This window comes from Bacillus rossius (genome assembly GCF_032445375.1).
Source record: "Bacillus rossius redtenbacheri isolate Brsri chromosome 4 unlocalized genomic scaffold, Brsri_v3 Brsri_v3_scf4_2, whole genome shotgun sequence".
In the NCBI taxonomy this organism is placed as follows: domain Eukaryota; kingdom Metazoa; phylum Arthropoda; class Insecta; order Phasmatodea; family Bacillidae; genus Bacillus; species Bacillus rossius.
Window position 1 is genome coordinate 44,131,238 of NW_026962011.1, and position 20,338 is coordinate 44,151,575.

A 20,338-nucleotide genomic window follows, 5' to 3' on the forward strand; every position below is an offset into this window, starting at 1 on the left:
ACACCCTCTCAACATTGGCCCTCGCATTTGCATACCCGGGTGTTCCCCGCTCTCGGTTGTGCGAGGGGGGTGGTGGGGGGGGGGGGAGGCAGGCACGAGTGTTGGCGGGAGCACAGACGACGTGGCGTGCGCATGGCCGGCTCTTCGGCGACCTCGTCGTCGGGGTGGCTGATGTACAGCCTTGTCCGCGTCGGAGAAAAAAAACTCGGTAGCCGCAATTCACGCCCTGCCCGTTCTCTCTCTCTCTCTCTCTCTCTCTCCCCCCCTAACCCCTCTTCTACCTGGTGAAATAGTGAACTTCTACCACACCCCACTCTTCTTCCAGGACCATCCTTCTATTCCTGTAATCCACCTGCTTATAATAATGCATGACCTTTGCATCCCGCATGTATGTGCCCAGGGTTTTCCCTCTGTCTATGGAGGTTTTACCTGGGCCTAACTTATCTAGTTTAAGTCTAGAATTAAGAGTAAGGAAAGTTAGTCATGGCGATAACGTCTGCCATGGCTGGCCAATCCCCTCCTAGCACATGATGCACGTGACCTTTTCTGCATGGTTAAAAACCCGCATGTTTAGAGCGTATAGTGCTTGCCCTGAGACGCACTTAGAGTCTTCCCTACCTAGACCCCTCCCTTACACACTTAGTTTTAACTTAGGTTAGGGGAAAAAAAACGAAGTGTATTCTGGGGAGGGCAAGCGAGTGGAAATTGGGAGCAGCTTCCCCCCTAAAAATACTCCCACCCCGCCTTTTCTTTTCAAGCTGGTTACGTCCCTGCCCAGGAGATCGGTTTCGCCCGCCTTTACTGGTTTTCATTTTGCTAAGTCCAGGTATTTTTGAAGATATTTATCGAAAACGTGTGACAATTGAAATGAATTGTTATTAATCACCCTGCTGTTTAATGTATAAAAAATTGGTTGTCTGTAAAGTCGGTTTACGGACGATAGTTTAACGTGACGTCATAACAAAACATTGATGAAATGATTGCATACTTTTATGAGTAAAATTGAATCATTTTTATTGAATTATCACTATTTTGTATGGATACAAAGGAGTATAATGAAATCTACAATTTAATTGATAAATTTACTTTTATTTGCACTAATTAATTCAAATATGTTTATTACTTTAACGAAGAGATTATTTTAACTAAAACTTTTATACATGTTTGCTATTTAACTTCTTCCAATCTGTGTTATTCTGTTAAGGATAGGACGATGACAGGAAAAGTAGGAAACGAATGGGAGTGTTTCAAGTTTAATGTGACTCTAATTTCTCTGCACCAAGTTGCCAATTTTCTCCAGCGTGCCAACGCAACCCAAAAGGGAAAATCCCGCTTTGACGCATCACCCTGGGAAGCGGGGAAAGGCTGCTTGCTCCTCCCCCCCCCCCCCCCTGTTGCACGGACGGGTGGGCTACGTCGCGTGGCACGCGCGTTGTGCCCCTGGGGCTGGGAATTGGGAATGAGCACAGCGTCTGAGGACCAGGGTCGGAAAGAGTGGGTGGGGGACGTGGGGAGCAGCGAGTGTTCCGGGAAGCACGTGTTCCTCCCCCCCCCCCCCCCCGGTGAAGCCAAATGCAGCACACGCGCTTCAACCTTTGAATATATATACTGAATAGAAGTCGCCAGCCCAGGTTAAAATTTCTAATACGGTTTTGAGGTAGTTGGTTAATTCACCGCCGCATTCGCCACCATCTCTAGGGCAGCGACTTGTGGTGGTCCCTGGCGGACAAGTGTCGAACTCTTCAAACACCCCTTCCCCCTCCCGTTGAACGACGTTGAGCTGCAGTGAATGATGGATGAGGGGTGCGGGGAATGACAGCGGGCGACAGCGCTGCGCTCTAACGTGTAAATAACAACTAAGACGATACAGGGCGTTACGGCAGCGCACTGCAGCGGTGAAGTTCCCAAGCTGCTCATCATACGCTCCTGAAAAACGTAGAGTAAATCCTATCCACTCGCGACTTCTATACAGTATATATATTCAAAGCTTCGAGCATCGAGGGGAGAGGGAGCACGTTGTCCAAGCGGCGGCCCAGAGGAAGAGGACTGGGATTCCCGTGCTGAAATGTCGAAATAAATTTTTTTTTTGAAGATGAAACATAAATATTCATGCTTAATTACTAGGGACAGGAAAAATTCGCGGGTTCAATGACATGTAGGATGAACTCCATGGTTCTACGTACACTCGGTCAAATGTCATCCAATCATTGGCTGCTGTCTTGTGAGACGTACCAACGTTGCAGACCCGTGTATCGTATAAACCTTTGGTTGGGCGTTTCTCATTGGCCCGGATTCATCCAGGTGAGTTGTGAGCCAATATCAGAGGCAGCACTGAGGTATAACTATTTATATTTTAGCCTATCGCGAAATGAATTCGCGAATTTTTCCGGTCTCTATTAATTACAGATTTTTGTAAATTTGTACATATACATAAATGCATTTTAAATTATAAATAAACATGGGTTCCGGACAGACACCTATTTTATAACTGCTTTGCATATTTAAAATCAGACTGAAGAGTGATGTATCACGAAATGCACCTCTGTCCCCCAAAGTGCGTTTGTGAATGTGTGTCAAATATTTCGCATTGCGGGCAGGTTTCGTGTTTTTAACTTGCGTTGAAGTCTCCGTGGCTACGGGAAAAGGGGGGGGGGGGGGGCTACCAGATGTTTCCACCGGAGCGCCGCGCACACAGCCCGCGTGCGCGCACGCACCTCACACACTCCCGCGTCGGACGTGCCGCCATAGTTGACGGCCATGTCACGCTTCTCTCCTTCCACCCCCTCCGCCCCTCCTTTATTCTCCTGGACCGACCGCCTCCCCGCACCACTCATTGTTCTGTAACCACGTAAGCGGTGTCAATGTGATTATTGTCTCTTTGTGTGTCCGAAGCATTCGCCAGGAGCGGCCCGCGCGGAATGCGTGATCCCAACCCCCCTCCCCCCCTCCCCCAAACAACCTTCTGCTGGAGTCAGTAGCCTCTTCGCCATTCCGCGGGTGGTAGGTCGCGATGCTGTTGACCTGCCTGTCTTTGAACTGCAAGCAGGAAGAATACATTTTTATAAATGGAGATCACCCGTTAGAGTCGATACAGAAGTCATCCACAGTATCAGGATGGATACATTTAAAGAGATTTGTCGATAAACGACGTATTATAATTTTTAGGACAGGCGTGCTTCACATTCTTCAATGGTTCAGTTAACGGGAAGAGGTGGGAATTGAAAAAAAGTCATGTTAGTTTAAATTGTTTTTAAGCCATGGCAATATTTTATCGTTTAGAATTTTTTTTTCGAATTGTAAAACCTTTTTTTGGAACCAAAGGAAAGCCCAGTTGATCAAATGCAGTTTTTTTAACTACTATTTAAGCCTTAAGTTTCAATAAGGACCCACAGTCCAATATCTGTCCTCGAAAATAGTCTTTCGCCGAATGATCAAACATAAAAAACTGCCACTAGAGCTGGGCTCGACAGTGACTTGTTCTTCTGCCAGGCTCTCTGTCCACTCACCACAGTTCTCGACAACCACATCGCACCACTCGTCCGCACTGCGCCGCGACTCCGTCACAGACTGTCCGAAGAGGTTCTCGAGACTCTCTTGTGGGTCGCCCTCGCTGGTATCGCTACCTTGAGTGGCCGGATAGTCGCTCCAATGTCCCCGCACGAGGGGTCACTCGCCCTCTTCACTCCACTCCCTCGGAGGCTGGCATCGCCGCTTTTAAACCCCCCTCGGCCTCTTTTCTGGAATGGTCTTGCACCCCCTTTTTGACGGGTCGCGTCATCGGGGTCGCCCCGATGCCCGAAGCTCCCAGAACAGTGGCGTCCTCTTCACGCCACTCCACGCGGCAACCTCTGGGAGCCCTCGGAATTCTCCAGAGGGCTGAATGGTCAGTGACAAAGCGCCGAGGACGCAGAGCGGGGAAGGAGAGTGGCGAGGCCACGCCGCTAATCCGCACAGGTATGCGCTGCGTCAATGGGCTGCGGCTCACCCGGAGGCCGACGTAGAGTCAACGGGCCAGCAGACACCCGGCCCGCATCGCAACCTCGCCTTCCACCACGCCCGTGACAGTATTGAAGATTGGCCTCCCTAAGGATCACCCAAAAATTTATAAATTTTCTTAGACCATTAAACTGTGTCTAAAGACAGTAAAAATACGGTCATTCTTGTTCTCGAGAATGAAGTAAAATTTAAGAACAATGCTTAAACGAAGAATTTTTTTTTTTAAATTCAACGACAGAACATTGTTAATGCGTAAAAAACTGTTGAGATCAAAACGGTGTCAGTCCGTAAATTTACTGTTTTTTAACGAGTATAATTTTAAGGGAAAGTTATTGTAGCTTGAATCCACGTGTTAAGTGGATGCCAGTGGTACCACAGCTCAAACAAACTAAATAGTTCCTTTAGAAGTTTCTTGTAACTCTTTATCAACGTGATTGGGCTCGTGGAAGCAGTTATTAATCCGACGTGCTGGATGAAGCGCCGATAGCAATCTTTCTTTTTCGATGACAGGTTGCCATAGTGAGCGAAGTATGACAGTTGATCAAGGATAGTCCTCTGACTAGACAGGCTTGCTATGGTTGAATCATCTCCGACGAAACAGCAGATACACGAAGAACGCCGAAGAATGTCTGTCAGAGTCTTTAGAATAACTGATCAGTGTTGTTTGGTTAGTCGGGATATGCTGTGTCGGTTGATCTTATCTCAGTTTGTTAAAAATAAGGGCTGAATTGCGGTGTTATCTTTAGCAGCTAAAGGTCAAGCACTTAGCCAAAATCACAAATGAAAATGAAATGCTGAGAACTAAAGTTACATTCGAGAGACTGAAAAGCAATAACTTCTCCTTGTAGGCGTGTGTGAAGCTCCAAATAAGCTAAATAATCGAAGTTCTTTTTAATATTCGATTTGACTTGGTCAGGAAATTTGCTATTCGTTTGACTTGAAGCTTCGGTTTTGATGCAATGCTTCACGTCTTAACTGAAGCTAGGTTTTTTTTGCAAAGCTTTAAAATGCGGAAATTAAGATTCGCTCTTGAAAATTTTTAGGTTTTTCTCGTGTTGTGTTTTCCAAGACTAAGTTGGTTTCTTAACATCAAATGTGGCTCTTAGATTTGTTTTTATGAATGCGCAATTTTAGTACTTACTGTGCAAGGTTATTATAAATGTTACTGAATGGTATTATATATCTCTTAGTCAGTTCAAACATTACAAACGTTAAAATATTATTTTTATACTTGAAAGTGTAATACAGACTTGTTAAGAACAGTGTTCGCAGTTAGATTCGACTTTGCGAATATTTTAAACTTTCTATTTTATATTCGCTTCGCATAAAAAAAATTAGTATTTGCACATGCCAATTTCCTTGCGTGATCTCGTTGCCAGAACTAGACAACAAGACGTACAAGGCATTCCGAAAATTATGCACCCATGGACCACTGTAATACGGGTGCTTTCTTCATCATACATGGCCAGTTATTATTTTCTTTTTTTCTTTCTTACACCGAATACGTGTTACCATGTTGAATAAATCTCTTCATTCCTCAGCTTCTGGAATAAGTTCACGCCCGTGCGGAATTGCGTACGCAGAACCGACGACGTTTCATTCCAACGACATTTCACAGTCTGTTGATGTCTAATGTAAATTTTCTATCTAGCACTGATAATTTATATTGTTATTGCACATGAGGTGTTCTTGTTGTGAGCCGATGAGCCTGAGGACCTCTGCGTGGCGACCCAGTCAGGGCATAAGGGCGATCCTCGAGGGGTCGTTACCACAACGCCGAAATACCATAACGCCGAATGTCAAAATTGACCATAACGCCGACAGCTAGAAAATTTCTGTGTACCACAACGCCGAAATACCATAATGCCGAATGTCAAAATTGACCACAACGCCGACAGCTAGAAAACTGCTGTGTACCACAACGCCGAAATAACCACTGAATGAACTTGTGTGTGTTTCTTAAATGTACCTTAACGCCGAAATACCACAATCAAACCTAACCTTGCCTAACCCAATCTAACCTAGCGTAATATAACCTAACCTAACTTAACCTAGCCTATCCTAGCCTAGCCTAACCTAACCTAGCCTAACCAACCTTTGTGGCAGTCCTGCAATGACATTTTTCGGCGTTAGTGTATTTCGGCGTTGTGGTACACAACAGTTTTATATCTGTCGGCATTGTGGTCAATTTGGTATTTCGGCGTTGTGGTGCGTCCCCATCCTCGAGCTGTGTTGCGGGGTTGCGGGGCCCCAGTCGCCCTGCCCTGGACCCGTGTCGGGCCGCTTCCCTTCCGACGCCTGCGCCCGGCTCGTTTGTAACCGGTAATGCGCCCGTCATGCGCCTCGGAAGATTAATGAAGGGGCATTCCGGAGGGTTCTGAGTAAACACCGCCATTAAGACAAGAGCCCCGCTCGCTTTCGGGACCTCCTTCGCCCTTCTTCCTTGCCTTGGTCGTCCTTTTCGAGCAGCTCTTTTGCCGCGCGGGAGAGATAACCCCGCGTCTTGTTGGATTCGGGAGTACTGGAGTCTTCAATCCTGGTTCAGAGTGAAGATGTTCGACTGTCTGGTCCGGCGTTGTTCGCGTTGACGGCCACCACGCCTTCGGTCCCCGCCCGGTGAAAGATTTTTTTTTTTTTTTTTTTTTTTTTTCAAAAAAGATGTATCAACACTATACCTCGGTTCACACGACATGTTGATTATTTAATTTTATTTTCATTTCTTTTGTTTAAGAGCATATTCTGAAGGAAAAAAAAACTATCACGCCAGTGCTCATTATTTTTCATCTCAGATTTTCTCAACTACTAAGTTTATCTATTAGCGGTAAAAAGTCATCTAAGAGTTTCATAATTGTGATCACTTCCTTTAACTTTCACCGTTCTAAATTAACCTTTGAATAATACCCGGTGAGAAAATGCGTGACGATTCCATCCTTAATGAACGAAATGAATGACTCGGCGTGTGATACCGAACCTTAAGTAAGTTACTTAGCCACAGTCTTGTAGTGTATGTTTTCCATTCGTCGACGAGGCGTCTCGTACACCTGCGGGCTGACTACGAACACACGGCGGAGACTTGGTGGATCTCTCCATACGCTCTGCCGTAGCAGGACGTAGCGCATTTGGCGGCTACGAACCAACGTGATGCGGCGCGTGCGTTTCGTTACGATCCGCGAGTCCTGTGAACCGCGGTGTAAATCAGCGACGTCAAAGTTCCCAGCAACCACCGAATAATTAACGCGTGGGGAAAAAAAAAAATAGTGCGTGGAGTCCCTCCACGCGGAAGAAGTGAAACTTCGTAATGTGGAAATGAAAATAGGAAGGGGTAGAAATAGATTTTTAGTGAAATCATATTGTTTCTTTAAGACAAACTTTATTAACATTGCTTACAATTCACAATTGATCGCATCTTTTAATTATCATTTTCGAGCGGAGAAATATCCAAATCTATAACATTTACAACCTCCATGGTAGCGTTAAACGTTTAACGCAACCTTGTTGGAAGTCGCATTAGAAGTTTCACTTCAAAAAAAAATTACCCGGGCATGATTAGGCGTGAAGGCTTCGGCCCTGGGACGCAAATAGCCCAGACCAAGGGGAAGGGAACAAAAAAGAATTTTGGACAGGTGCGTTCAGTGGCGTAGCCAGGATTTGTGTATGGGGGGGTGTTAAGAAGCATGCCCCCCCCCCTCCCCCGTATTAAAGCCGGGGGTCCGGGGGTCCTCCCCCGGGAAAATTTGGATTTTAATGTGTAAAATAGTGCTATTTTAGCAGTTTTCAGTACTTAAATTTAAATTTTGTAATGGTAAAAATTTTATTAAATTTAATATGAAATTTGTTTGAGTGATGAATAAGAAATTATTTAAATATTTGGTGCTGGGGGGGGGGGTTTGAACCCCTCTTTCCCCCCCCCCCCCTGCGTGCGTTCATCTCGGGCGTGGCCGCGACGGGACGGGGAAGAGCCCCCGACGCCGCAGGTGGTCGAGCCGTCGTCGACTCGCTCTCCTCGTCGCGGGGTCGGGCCTTCGAACCCCCTCGGCCGTAAACTGCTCGTGAACGTGGGCCCGCGGGTACCTTCGCAGTTCACTCGCCCCGGGGGCAGTACCTCGTGTACCGGCACCACCCGCGTTCTCTGGGGTGCCCGTCTATCAGGAGATGAGACTTCCCGCTGCCTTCCCTTCCCCTCTGCCCACGGCGTCTCATTCACCGAGGGTTATGATACATCCAGTCTCTTTGGCGGTCACGTTTTTATACCTCCAGGTTACACTCCCCGGGGGTTAGGCTCTCACCCCTTCACCCCCCTCCCCCTCAAACCGTCCTTGGAGGAGCCGGGTTTTACAACTCTCCCATTCATATCGGAGGTCCCAGGAATATTGAGGATCGCGTTAAATTTTTCCGAGACGCGGTAGCAGACAGTAAAAATTTTTTACACAGTATAAATTTATAACGAAACTTAAATTGTCGTATTTTTTTTTTTTTAAACCCCGTGTTGCTGCTGTTAGGAGCATGTTTATAGCAGTGCCCTGAAATTCCAAGTGTTTTACGTAATAATAAAAATATAACTTTGTTGCCAAAGTTGATTTTAAAAAATTACAACGCAGTTGCTTGTGGAACTTTGGAATGATAATGACTAATTTCAGGGAAAAAGTTTCGAGTGGTTTTTAAAACCAATAAAGCACTTTCGCGAAAAGTGTAGGCTACACACACACACACAGATATATATATATATATATATATATATATATATATATATATATATATATATATATATATATATTCCGCTAAAATCCATATTTGCTTGGCAGGAAAAATCCTTATGTTATACTTTTGTGTAATTGAAAATATAGGCTATATGTGTGTTTATATCAGTTATATTTATTAGGTAGATACTATTTTAACGAGCATATTTTGACAATCGTTAAAACTGTCTGTGAGAAATTTGGTAGACGAACTTGCAGTTGCGATTAAGGCAATCTATAAATATTCAAATTATATCTGAGCTTGCCGTAGATTTTTTTGCAGCAAGATAAGATATAAACTGGCAGTTACTACTCAGTACCATACCAGAGTACCAGAGCGTGGAGCAAGAATCGTTGGTGCAAAAAGAAAAAAAAGAACGGCGCAGTTCATTTTATCGCCATAAATGTTTCGTAAAAGCGTTTGGATAAAATCCTTACAAGTGTTTCGTATTAATATATAATTTAACTACAAATATCTTTAATACAGTGCTTATATAGAGTAGAGTAATTGTTACAGAAATGGCGAATCACCATTTAGTTTCATGTAGCATGGGTCTGTGTCAGCTAAAGTATAGCGCCTCGCTATGCACAAGATAAACACGACAGCGAGCGCGATGACGTCACAGGCCAATCAAACACTCCGCGACATAAACGTACAGACATGATCTATCCGTTTTGGGTTCAACCATAGTTGACGCATTATTAGTTATTAGCGATTCAAATATGACGGTACATTGTCACACAAGTAAGTTCAACCGACTATCAATGTAACAAGCTGATAGACGTTCTCACGTCAAAAAAAAACTGAAGATTTTATTTTATTTATAAATTTCTTTTTTTACCATTCGCAACACCCTAGGTCCTGATTTTTTTTAAGATGTTGGGTATCCAATAACTGAACAGGCAATAGGCTATACACAGGAAAATAACGTCATTTTTTATTTTACTGTTTCGTATCACGAGTTCAGGACTGACATCTGATTTGTCATACATACTTCAAAAATAAAAATGTGCAACTTTTTTTTATTAAACTTCTGTCCCTGTGCTTGGAACTGCAAGTAAAAAATTTGTAAGCGCTGTTATGTGGTTTTTGCACCAAGCGTGGGATTTACGGGCTGCTTTTTTTTTTTCCCTCTCCTCGGAAAGGGCCTGATCCCATCCCACGGCAAGCAGCGAACCCCTCGCTTTCTTTGCCTGCGTGCAGGCCGAAGGTAGAATTCGGGGCGCTGCGGGTACTGTAGGCGCGGCACGGGACGTGTCTCCCAGCGGACCATCGTTGTACTCCATTTGCTTGCCACCACGTGTAGCCCCGGGTCCCCCTGGAACTAACAAGCCGTCACTGAGGGGAGCCTACTGGGACTTGAAAAAGCGCGACTGTGAAACGGGTGTAATGCCAAAACTGTGTCTCATGGACAACTTTCTGAATATTTAAACGTTTCCTGCTAATTGCATGTATGTATGTATGTATGCCAAAAATTTATGAGTAAAACGCTTAAAAATTTTCCCCTTCAATTTGCAAAGAACGCTAGTTACAAATTATCCAGGGATGTTCGTAAATTTGCGGCTATCTTCGTAAATTTATGCGTAAATTGAGTTCACTTACTCCTAATATAAATCTAAAAGAATGTTCTTGATGTATTAGGAAAGCATTTAATAACTGGTTAAGTATACAGCACTTGTATTTAATTTTTTTTTGGAACGAAATACACAATGGGGAATTCAAAATACGGCGAATATTTTTAGGAAGATTCGGTGATTGGTAATCATGAACTCTTCGTTTATTTGAGTTAAATTCGTCTGTAATTTTTAACAGTGTAAAATTTAGAAGCACCCTATCCAGATGACATATCGATTAACGCCACGCGCAAAACTCTCTTTCCACCCCTGGAAATTTCCCCTGGCCGTCCCTTGCGAATACTACAGATTTCCACCCCTGCTTGCCACAATACTTTAAGGTAAAGTTAGGAAATTTGATGATGATGGCTACGGTACAAATTCAACCTGAGGTAGGCAATGAAAACTTGTGGCCATCGTGGAAGAGAAACCAAAATTCAGTTTCATGACGGCAACACAGTAGATCACGACGGAGAAGTTATTAGCTCAGCGAAGCGTAAAGATTACGTCCTGCCGGCCACCTGAGGAATAATAAGACACGTAAGATGTGGATTCGAAACCGCAGGCCTCCCCTTCAGCGGTCGCGCGAAGTAATTTAAGTTCCACGCCGGCGACAAGACACCTCCTTCCGCTGCCGCAGGCACGTAGCTCGCGCGATCCGCGTCATTTCGTGTCGGCTAGCCAGTAGTCTCGGAGGTTCCTGGCTTACTCAAACGTTCAGGTCTCCAGCCGTCTTTTCCCCCGCCCACTCGCGGCGAACGGCGCCTCGCCGGATCGCCAATTGAAACCACACTTCTTCCTCTCCCCGACGTCGGCCGAGAGTCCAGGAACAAAAACCATCCCTCTTTCTTTCACGCAGTCATCCCCTTAGGTTCCCTCTGTTCTGTTTCCTAAGTGGGGGGGGGGGGGGGGGGGGGAGAGAGAGAGAGAAAAAAAATACACACACCCGCGGCGCCTTTCCCCCTCCACAGTGCCCGAAAAAGTTCCAGGTCCCAAATCACCCGACCGCCGGCCAACCGCACTTTCCTTACAATTTGTGGTTACATTCCTCCCGATGACACGGCGGCATTTTGACGGCTCGCGTCATTTCTGACTCTTGGTTATCTTCTTCCTTTGCCCACTCGCATTATCCCCAATAAAATATTGTTACAAGCCCATACCTTCGCCAATTATTTGTCGTAAATGGTTACTAAATTGGGGTAATAACTTCGGTGGAACCGGGGAAAGGAGTCGGCGTGTTTCTCTGCTCGTATCTGCCCTTGAGAAATGAAGGAACCGCCTCATTAACAGTGGGTATTATTGTTTTTATGTGTGGGAAGGGAAGAGCCGGGACTGGCGGGTTGTTCTTGTGTTGCCTTTACGCCCATGGCAGGCCGAGGGGCCTGAATCACTGCGCACCGCCTGATATTCGGCGGTGCCGCGCAGTATGTGGCCTCCGCCGAATATGAGAGGATTTGTATTCCGTACTCATCCGTGGGGGGAGTTTATTGTTTGTTGGCTTTCTGCTCGTGCATCTGATAGCGAGCGGGGAGTGCTGTACTACGCCCCGGTCCCACTCAACTTGGCGGCTCCCAGCCGGGCCTTGGGCGTCGCTTGAGTCCGCGACAGGCGTGCAGAAAAAAAAAACTGTTCTGCGATTTCGCGAAAGATTCCTTTGGAATAGTTTTGCTGTACCTAGAGACCTGAAAAATTCGCGGATTCATTTCGTGTTATGCTAAAATTCAAATAATTATACCTTAGTGCTGCTTCTGCCATTGGTTCACTTTTAATCTGGAGGACTGAGGGCCAATTAGAGACCCTAACTCATAGAAGTGTCACATCACAGGCCAACCAGTCGAGACGACTCACAAGTCAGCAGCCAATGGACAGTTGGCATTTTGCCCGAGTGTGTAGAGGATATTGGAGTCTATCCTGAAGGTCATAAAACCCGCGAATTTTTCCGATCTCTAGTAATACCACAATAAAGATACCGTAACTTTAGTGCAATACATGGCTATGCTTATTTGTTTGCATATATGAAATACGTTTTTATAGATAATACTGTTCTTACGAAAATTGACCCATGATTTTACATTTTAATATTTGTTTCATTTAAGCATAATTTTTTATCCCATGCAAAAGATAATCGAATATTCAACGTTTTCAAGGGATCACTTTTAACTATTGGAGGAACTAAGACAACACAAAGCATCAATGTCGGGATAAGAATCATAACTCAGTATTTATACGAATACTATTTTGTAGTGATACAGTTGTTTTCATGTAAATTTAAAAGTGTACAAATATCTGTAATTTTACGTGAATATGTCTGTTCGATGTACAAAAAAAAATACAATGTAAGGCCCTGGTGCAAATTCCCTCAGAGTGCTTTCATAGCTCTAGAAATAGAGATCTTGTTCAATTGGTTTCATTTTCAACACATTCTGCACTAACTACCACCCTGTTTTAATTTCACCACTGGTGTTACCTCTTACCTAGAGCACCTCAAATATTTCTGTCACGACTTGTAAAATGCAATATAACCTTACAGGGTTATTTTGGTTAGGAGGTCTTTCAGAGTTAAGAAATTGAAGAGCGCATTACCACGAATACACCACCGTCACAGACACCATAGAAATGTTATGGATATTATATTACGCGTCCTTAAACTTTGTTCTATTTGATAGGCCGTCGAGAATTTTCACCAACCCAAAGAATTCCCTCTCAACATAGAAAAATGTAGGCATATCTTTGTTTCACAACCCTTCACTTACTAGTTTATGTTATCGTGAAGAATAGTTCAATTTTCATAAGTTTTTGAAGTTATACCTCTTTAGGCGCGTTATGAAAAATTGTTGAGAGTAAATTTTTACGATGCGCGCGTAACATGCAACGAAATTTTCACAAGATGAAAAAAACGCTAAAGACAAATGAAAATTATATATGTGCTTTTAAATCATATACTTGAATAATGATTGATAAATAATATGTGTTCATATAAATAAAAGCATTTATTTATTCTGAATAATAGTGATAGTAATAGTGTTTCTATTTTGTTTTCAAGTGTATTTCAATAAGTGAGGTTACGTTCCCATATTTATAATTTATTCTCATTATAAATCTTTAAATTATTTAATTAATAAAACTAATCAATTAGAATAAACATTTAGCATATATTTAATTTCATTATTAATTAAAACTATCTTGATTATTTTACTAAATTAAATAATTAATAACGTTATACACGTGTTTATATTAATATTGAGTAGTACATTATTATTTTTAATTTTATCTTATTTATATTTTACTAATGGTATTTATCATATTACTCAAATAATTTTATTTTTTATTCTAAGTATTTGCGTGCAAAATAAAAGTTTTTTTTAAATTACGCCAAGTAAGTATAACTTCTAACGCGTGTATGTAATTACATGTACTTTTTTTTTTTTTAGTTTGAATGTTCTCAATTATAATTTCCGAGCCGAAAGTTGGATGTGCCAGACCTTACGCGAGTCCCTTGAACTTGAGGTTCGTCTTCCCGCCGCACAGCGCTGCTCTTCGCTGTTGCGTGCCGCGCATGCTGGCAGACGCGACTTCGCAACCACTAGTTATTATAACAGCCAGTTTTTACAGCCGAGCAACCGTCTTTCCGTGAACTCTCTTTATGTCTACGGAACAGCTCGCGAGAACTCATTTTCTCAGCAACAATTTTTTTTCTTAATGATATGACTTTTTTTTAACTTCTTGTTTTTTTTTTTTGTAATTTTTCTTTGAGCGGGAAATTGTGCACTTTAGACATGGTAAATGTATGGCAATTTAAAACTGTTGGTATCGGTCCTCGTTATGTAAGGATCGGAGGGCCGGCCTTGCTGTAAGGTAAATGGCTAGCCTACCACCTTTGAAAATGGGCGTACGTCACGTTCGTGATGTAACGTAGATTAACGGTGTATCTATTCTCGCAATAGACTTCCGGACACGAAACTTCTGTTTGTTAAAAAATAAGCTGACTTATTGATTAGAAACACGAGAGGCTGAATCAAACTAGCTACTATAAATAATGCTCATTTCTTTTTTTTTTTCTTTCCGCGATACTTGTTGCTGTAGTAGTATGCAAAAGCTCAGCTGTGATCGCTTTATAGGTTGTCAGACTGCATGCTACCCGGTGTGCCGGTGAAAGGTGAGGAAATTAAGTGCCTGTGCCTAGGAATTCCGTTCTTCGCACACTTAAGAGGCCACTCCAGTGTTTCAGGGGCACTACGCAACCCGCGTTAACCTCATAACATTCAATGCTATTTTCATTTTGCTTGTAACTTATTAACAAATATAGATTTCGAAATGATGCTTGCTTGATATGTAAGACAACGATGCTCTTATCAAAGCCCCTTTCTTCAAAAACGTGCATAAATTATGGTTCAAACCTAGACAATACACTTATGCATATTAGTGCATATTAGTGCAAGCCGGCCTTACCCTGAAATTGTCACTCATTACGTTTTTGGAGCTGGACGTGTTTCCAAAGACTTGCGATTGTTAATGAACGGCCGAAACAGCTGGCTTTATTTCGTTGTTCGCATAAGTTGGTCCTGTAGACTAGATTTTTTCCATCGGCGCAGTACGGGCGTAGCAACGAACTTTTTGGTTCCTTCAAACACGTCACACATTCGCTCGACCAATCTGCATATAGTGGAAACGGAATTTTTTTTTCTCTCTCTTGTGAACATAGCTATATCGACACAGCTCAAACTGTGCGTTAAAACTGTTTCACAACTAATTAGTTTCATCTTAAATTTGCATTTTATTACCAGAAAAGATGACTACAAATACCAACAGTAATAAAATAAATAAATATCACAAACCAGGACAATACTTTTTTTTCATACCTGAACATGGTATTCAATTTTTTTTTGCTACACTTTAAAGTAGGCTATATACATATGCTTTTAGATTGGAACATTTGTAGAAACTGCCCTAGACACAAATTTATGGCAAATGAAAAAAAATTCAACATGGTGGTTGAAACCGTTTCTTCGGATTGGGACAGGCAATAAAGGTTCGTTAACAACTTTAATTTAAAAGCATTTTTTGGGGGAAGAGAACCATAAGAAGATACACAACAATATGAAAGAAATGGTTTCTAACTTATCAGAACATTATATAATAGTTTTCTGGAAGTAATTACTGTCAACAACTTAAAAAAATAATCATAACCCGTTTGACGCCTGGTCAAATTTTTAATATATTAGGACAAGTATTTTCACATTGAAACATCTTCTTTACCGAAAAAAAAAACCACTTAAAAATGATAAAAAAAAATTAAGGTCAGTTGGTAGTGCATTTTGTGTTCTTAACGCGCAGACTTGTGGTCCCAGGCTGAATTCAGGGATAGCCGTGGACAGCTACGGCTGTCACCGCTGGGGAAAGATACCGTGATCGCGCGGTTAGTTTGTGGTGGGTTGAGGAACAAGCTACCCTGGACGCGCGGTAGCTGTGCAAGGACGGCGACTACCTGGCCGGCGCGGCGCGGTCTGCCAGAATGTTGATATCGGCGGCGGTCTCAGGTACCTATGTCAGGTAGTTATCGTATTGACATGGTAGCCAAAATAATGGCACGCTATCAAAAACAACAAGGGAACGCACTTTAAATGACGTAGGTATATTGTGTTCAATTATTGTTTTTTTTTTTTTTAGATTGTACAATAAAAAAATTTAAACATTCAAATAAAAGAATTTGTATATTTATGGTAAAATTAGTTTTTATAAATAAGTATTTCATCATTTAATTTTGGTAAAAAGAACAAACCGCATTTAAATGCCATATCACCATGGCACGTTGTACATTAGGCCCAATAATATTACAAGCACGATGATAACGGGGTGTTTGGCAACCCTGGGGTGATATTCTGTGAGAGGGTTTGCGGGCCGAGCGCAAGAGTTGAAAGGGTTGAAGCTCGTTGTTGAATTTTTTCCCGGTGGTGGTGGGTTGTTGGGTTGGGGGGGGGGGGGGTTCTTCCTTCTGACGTTCCTCTTCCTTTCCCACCGCATCCAATCCCTCCCTCGCTCAACGAGTAATGATGTATCGTTGGAGGGATCAGAGCGAGTGCTAGGTACCGCGCGGATGTAGGCGGGTGCGCAGTACGCAGGTCTCAGCGGAGGGGCAGCCTAACTTTCTTCAACACTCTTGTTTAAAATTGAGATTTATGTTTCAAGCCCGCACTGCCTCTCGCCCCGGCGCCGGCGACGGAGGCAAAACCCTCGTCGTCGACCCTCCCGTACGTAACACGACACCCGCCGCCCCCGTTGGTTCGAGAAGTGCCGGGTTCGAACACCAACCGAGGCATGGTGTAGCCATGATGACGCAGTGACGTCGTCATAGAGAACGAGTAACGGGGAGGGTCACACAATTGTAAAATTCTTTGCTTGGTGGTTATTTGTCGAGATGTTTTGTTAAAAAATTGTTTTGTCAACTTCCGCAGTGAGAAACTTGTTTGTGATCAGCTATGACGTTAGTTGCCGAAAACACAGAGGGCATGTTTGTTACATTATAGTAGGGACCTGAAAATTCGCGGTTTCGATGACCTTCAGGATAGTCTACACAGTCCTCTGTATACTCGGGCAAATAACGCCAGTTAGTTGGCTGCTGATTTGTGAGTCGTCTGAACTGGTTTGCCCGTGATTCGTTACTTCTTTGGTTGAGGGTTTCTCATTGGCCCAGAGTCGCCCAGACGAACGGTGAGCCAATAGCAAAAGCAGCTTAAAGGATATGTGTATAATTTCAGACTATCACGAAATGAATCTGCGAATTTTTCCGGTCTCTACATTATATGTAGTGTCCTTACATACGTGCTCCTTCACATACCGTCTTACTTCGCACTCGGATACCTGCACATACTCATACCTTGTCGAAACACTAGCGTCCGAGCCATTGCGATGCGGGGTCATTCTCATCTCACTACTCACCCCCTAGTCGCCACCACGTGACTCTTTCGACGACATCTTACGCCTTAATTGGTTTATTGAATTGGAATCCAGCCTAATTACCCCCCCCCCCCCCAATTTGTTTTGGTACGCTGTGAATCTATTGGCCAAGCGTCAGAAACAATCTCATGAACTCATTTACTGCCAGAGCGGTGAATCACCCCTGGGATGCCTGACTGCAAAGGAAGTCGTCGTGTGTATCCGTCGAGAGGCAGTGCTGTGAGACAGTGAAAGGTCCTTGCTCGGTAGAGGCAAAGGGAGAGGCTTTTTTTTCTTCTATAACGAGACCTCTTTACGCTTTCTAGTGAAATTTCGCGGCGCTCTGATCGGGCACGCTGATACGCGCGCGACGTGAGCTGTTTGCCGATTCGCGCAACCCGCCCCGCCCCGCCCCCTCCGGCTCGTGCCGCGATGATGATGATGATCATGATCATGATCATGATGATGATGATGCATTAAGCGTCGGCCACAACCAAGCATTCGCGTCTGGGATGCGTCGGAGCTGGGACCTGTTGCATAATTTTTTACAAGTTAATACCACTAGTAACGGCACGTGTTAAATTGTAGAACTGTGTTGCACGGTAGAAAAAAAAATTAAAAATCTACTAAGTTACAAGTTTAAAAACAAAAAAAGTGAATTTGAAAAAAAAAATTATGTGTTACACAATTTATTACTTTCCCACAAATCTGTAAAAGTTATTAGTTCAGCTTATTGTTTCAGGTCGCACGTGAGTTTTATTTGCCTCTCTGTTAACTGGAACTCATGCTACCATGCATTAATTTGTGGCTAGAGTCATTCGGTTATGAATAAAATGACTTTGGATAATCCGCAAAATAGGATAAATATATATTCGTAGGTAAAGAGTGAATTTTGATTTTCATAATGATGCAGAGTTTAATGCGAGATTCCGAATGAGGCCAAAGAAAGTGGAATTATTGATAAAAAAAAGGCATTGATATTACAGCATCCGTAAAATAAGGGCGTTTATACATCTCCTAAATAACAAACATGCATGCCATTGCACACGAGGTCGCGTCAATAATCTAGAAGCGCTATTATACACATGTTAAAATGTTTAGTGATTTTATTTTGCAATGATTAGCTCTTCAGGCATTACAACGATTTGAATATGACCTTGTGGAAAATTTTGAATACTTCACAGATTTAATTTTGTGCTTACGTAACTAAATATTGTATGGAAATATGATATTGACAAATTTTTGTCCATAATCGTGAAATTTCAAAATCGGGGAGTCACTTAATCGACATTTAGAGCGATTCAAAAGCTGTATTCCGCTTTGAAGATTGACAGTAAGATTTTTGCAGAAATGAGAAACATATACTTGGATAGAAACTATGCTATGTAATGATGTGGTCACGCAGTAGAGCAAGTACTTATCTCTGAACGCTATTGTGTGTGTGTTTATATATATCCAAGTTAACCCATTTTCTGAAAACTACATTCTTGTTCTCGGTATATGTAAAGAGAGGACCCTTTTACCTCCTAACCCTCTCATCTCACTTTCGACCACTTTAACCGTAGGCATTGTAAGAATGTCGAAAACCTTCCTAATCCTCCCTCCTCTGTTTCAGACCACCCGCTGATTTTACAACTCATCCTCTCCTGTCTTGCTGCTCTCTGGTTTTCTTAAACTTTCTCCCTTCTCTTTGTGTACCTGGACTACCGAAAAGGGCAAAGCAGAAAAAAAAATCCCTTATGATGAACCTCCTTACATATTTTTGGGGAAAAAATATTTCACCTTATACGCATTGTCTCCTTGATCTTTATCCCGAGGTTTAAACTGCAGTATAACACGCCCAACTTTTCTTTACCTTTCTCTATAGGCTCCGTTGTCCGTCGCGTGGCAAAATGCGTCAGGTCTGCTGCACCGTTTCGATCAGCGGCGGTGCTCGATTATCCGGGGCTCGAACGCGCGCTGCGCACAAGGGTCTCTCTCTCTCTCTCTCTCTCTCTCTCTCTCTCTCTCTCTCTCTCTCTCTCTCTCACGAGGACACCGTCGGCCTTCGCTGCACTAGGCGTCACTCCCTTTCCCCCTCCCCTTAGTCCCCACCCACGTCGCTGCCTCCTGGTCACCTCCCTCTGACGGGTCGCGCACCAGGTGTGTGTGTGCGTCGCACCGCGCGCGGCTCACCTCCACTTCCGTCACGCGCGGTGCGTAGGCCCTCCCCGTGGCCGGGGAGGGGGGGGGGGGGCACCGCTTTGGGCGGAAGACCTGCGGCTCCGGATCTCACTCGCCATCTGAGACTTTAGTTCCTGAAGTATTTACAGTGGTTCACTGTCCGCATTTTTTTTTTTTTGTAAATTGAATAGAAACATTCATGTGAAATTAGAGATATTTGTAGATTTGTCATGTAATTCGCGGTTTCAGTGACCTTCAGGATATAGTCCAATATCCTCTGCACACTCGGGCAAATGCCAACTGTCCATTGGCTGCTGACTTGTGAGTCGTCTCGACTGGGTGGCCTGTGATTCGACACTTCTATGAGTGAGGGTCTCTAATTGGCCCTCAGTCCTCCAGATTAACAGTGAACCAATGGCAGAAGCTGCACTAAGGTATAATTATTTGAATTTTAGCATAACACGAAATTAATCCGCGAATTTTTCAGGTCTCTAACCATAGGGAATGTAATCACGGCTAAAACAATATTTTTTCCCAAAATAAATTTATTTAGTGTTGCCGCTAACGGAATGACGAAAACTCTACACTAAGAAATTGTTCGGAATTTTACTAAATTTAATGTGTTGGCGTAGTGTTAAGAAATTACTGATCGTGAATAAACATATTCCCCTATTAAACACATGTTAAATTTTCTATGCGTGTTTTAAGATACAGCAAAATTTATTGAAAACTTATAATGTTTTTAATAATAACCCATTTAGAAACCTTTCCGAAACGTTTTAGTGTACAACTTCCGACGTGTGGTATCGAATAATCACCATTGAATAAGTAGTGTCGGAGAAATCGAGTTAATCATTATTTGTATGGACAGGGTAAGCGTCGAAATCGCCACCATA

The 20,338-nt window shown here is 43.2% G+C and overlaps 1 protein-coding gene across 1 annotated transcript in view; it reads left to right on the forward strand.

Moving 5' to 3' along the window:
• Positions 1 to 20,338, forward strand: part of LOC134541869 (protein dachsous) — a 650,601-nt gene that overhangs the window by 307,851 nt on the left and 322,412 nt on the right. The gene's annotated exons all lie outside the window — the stretch shown is intronic.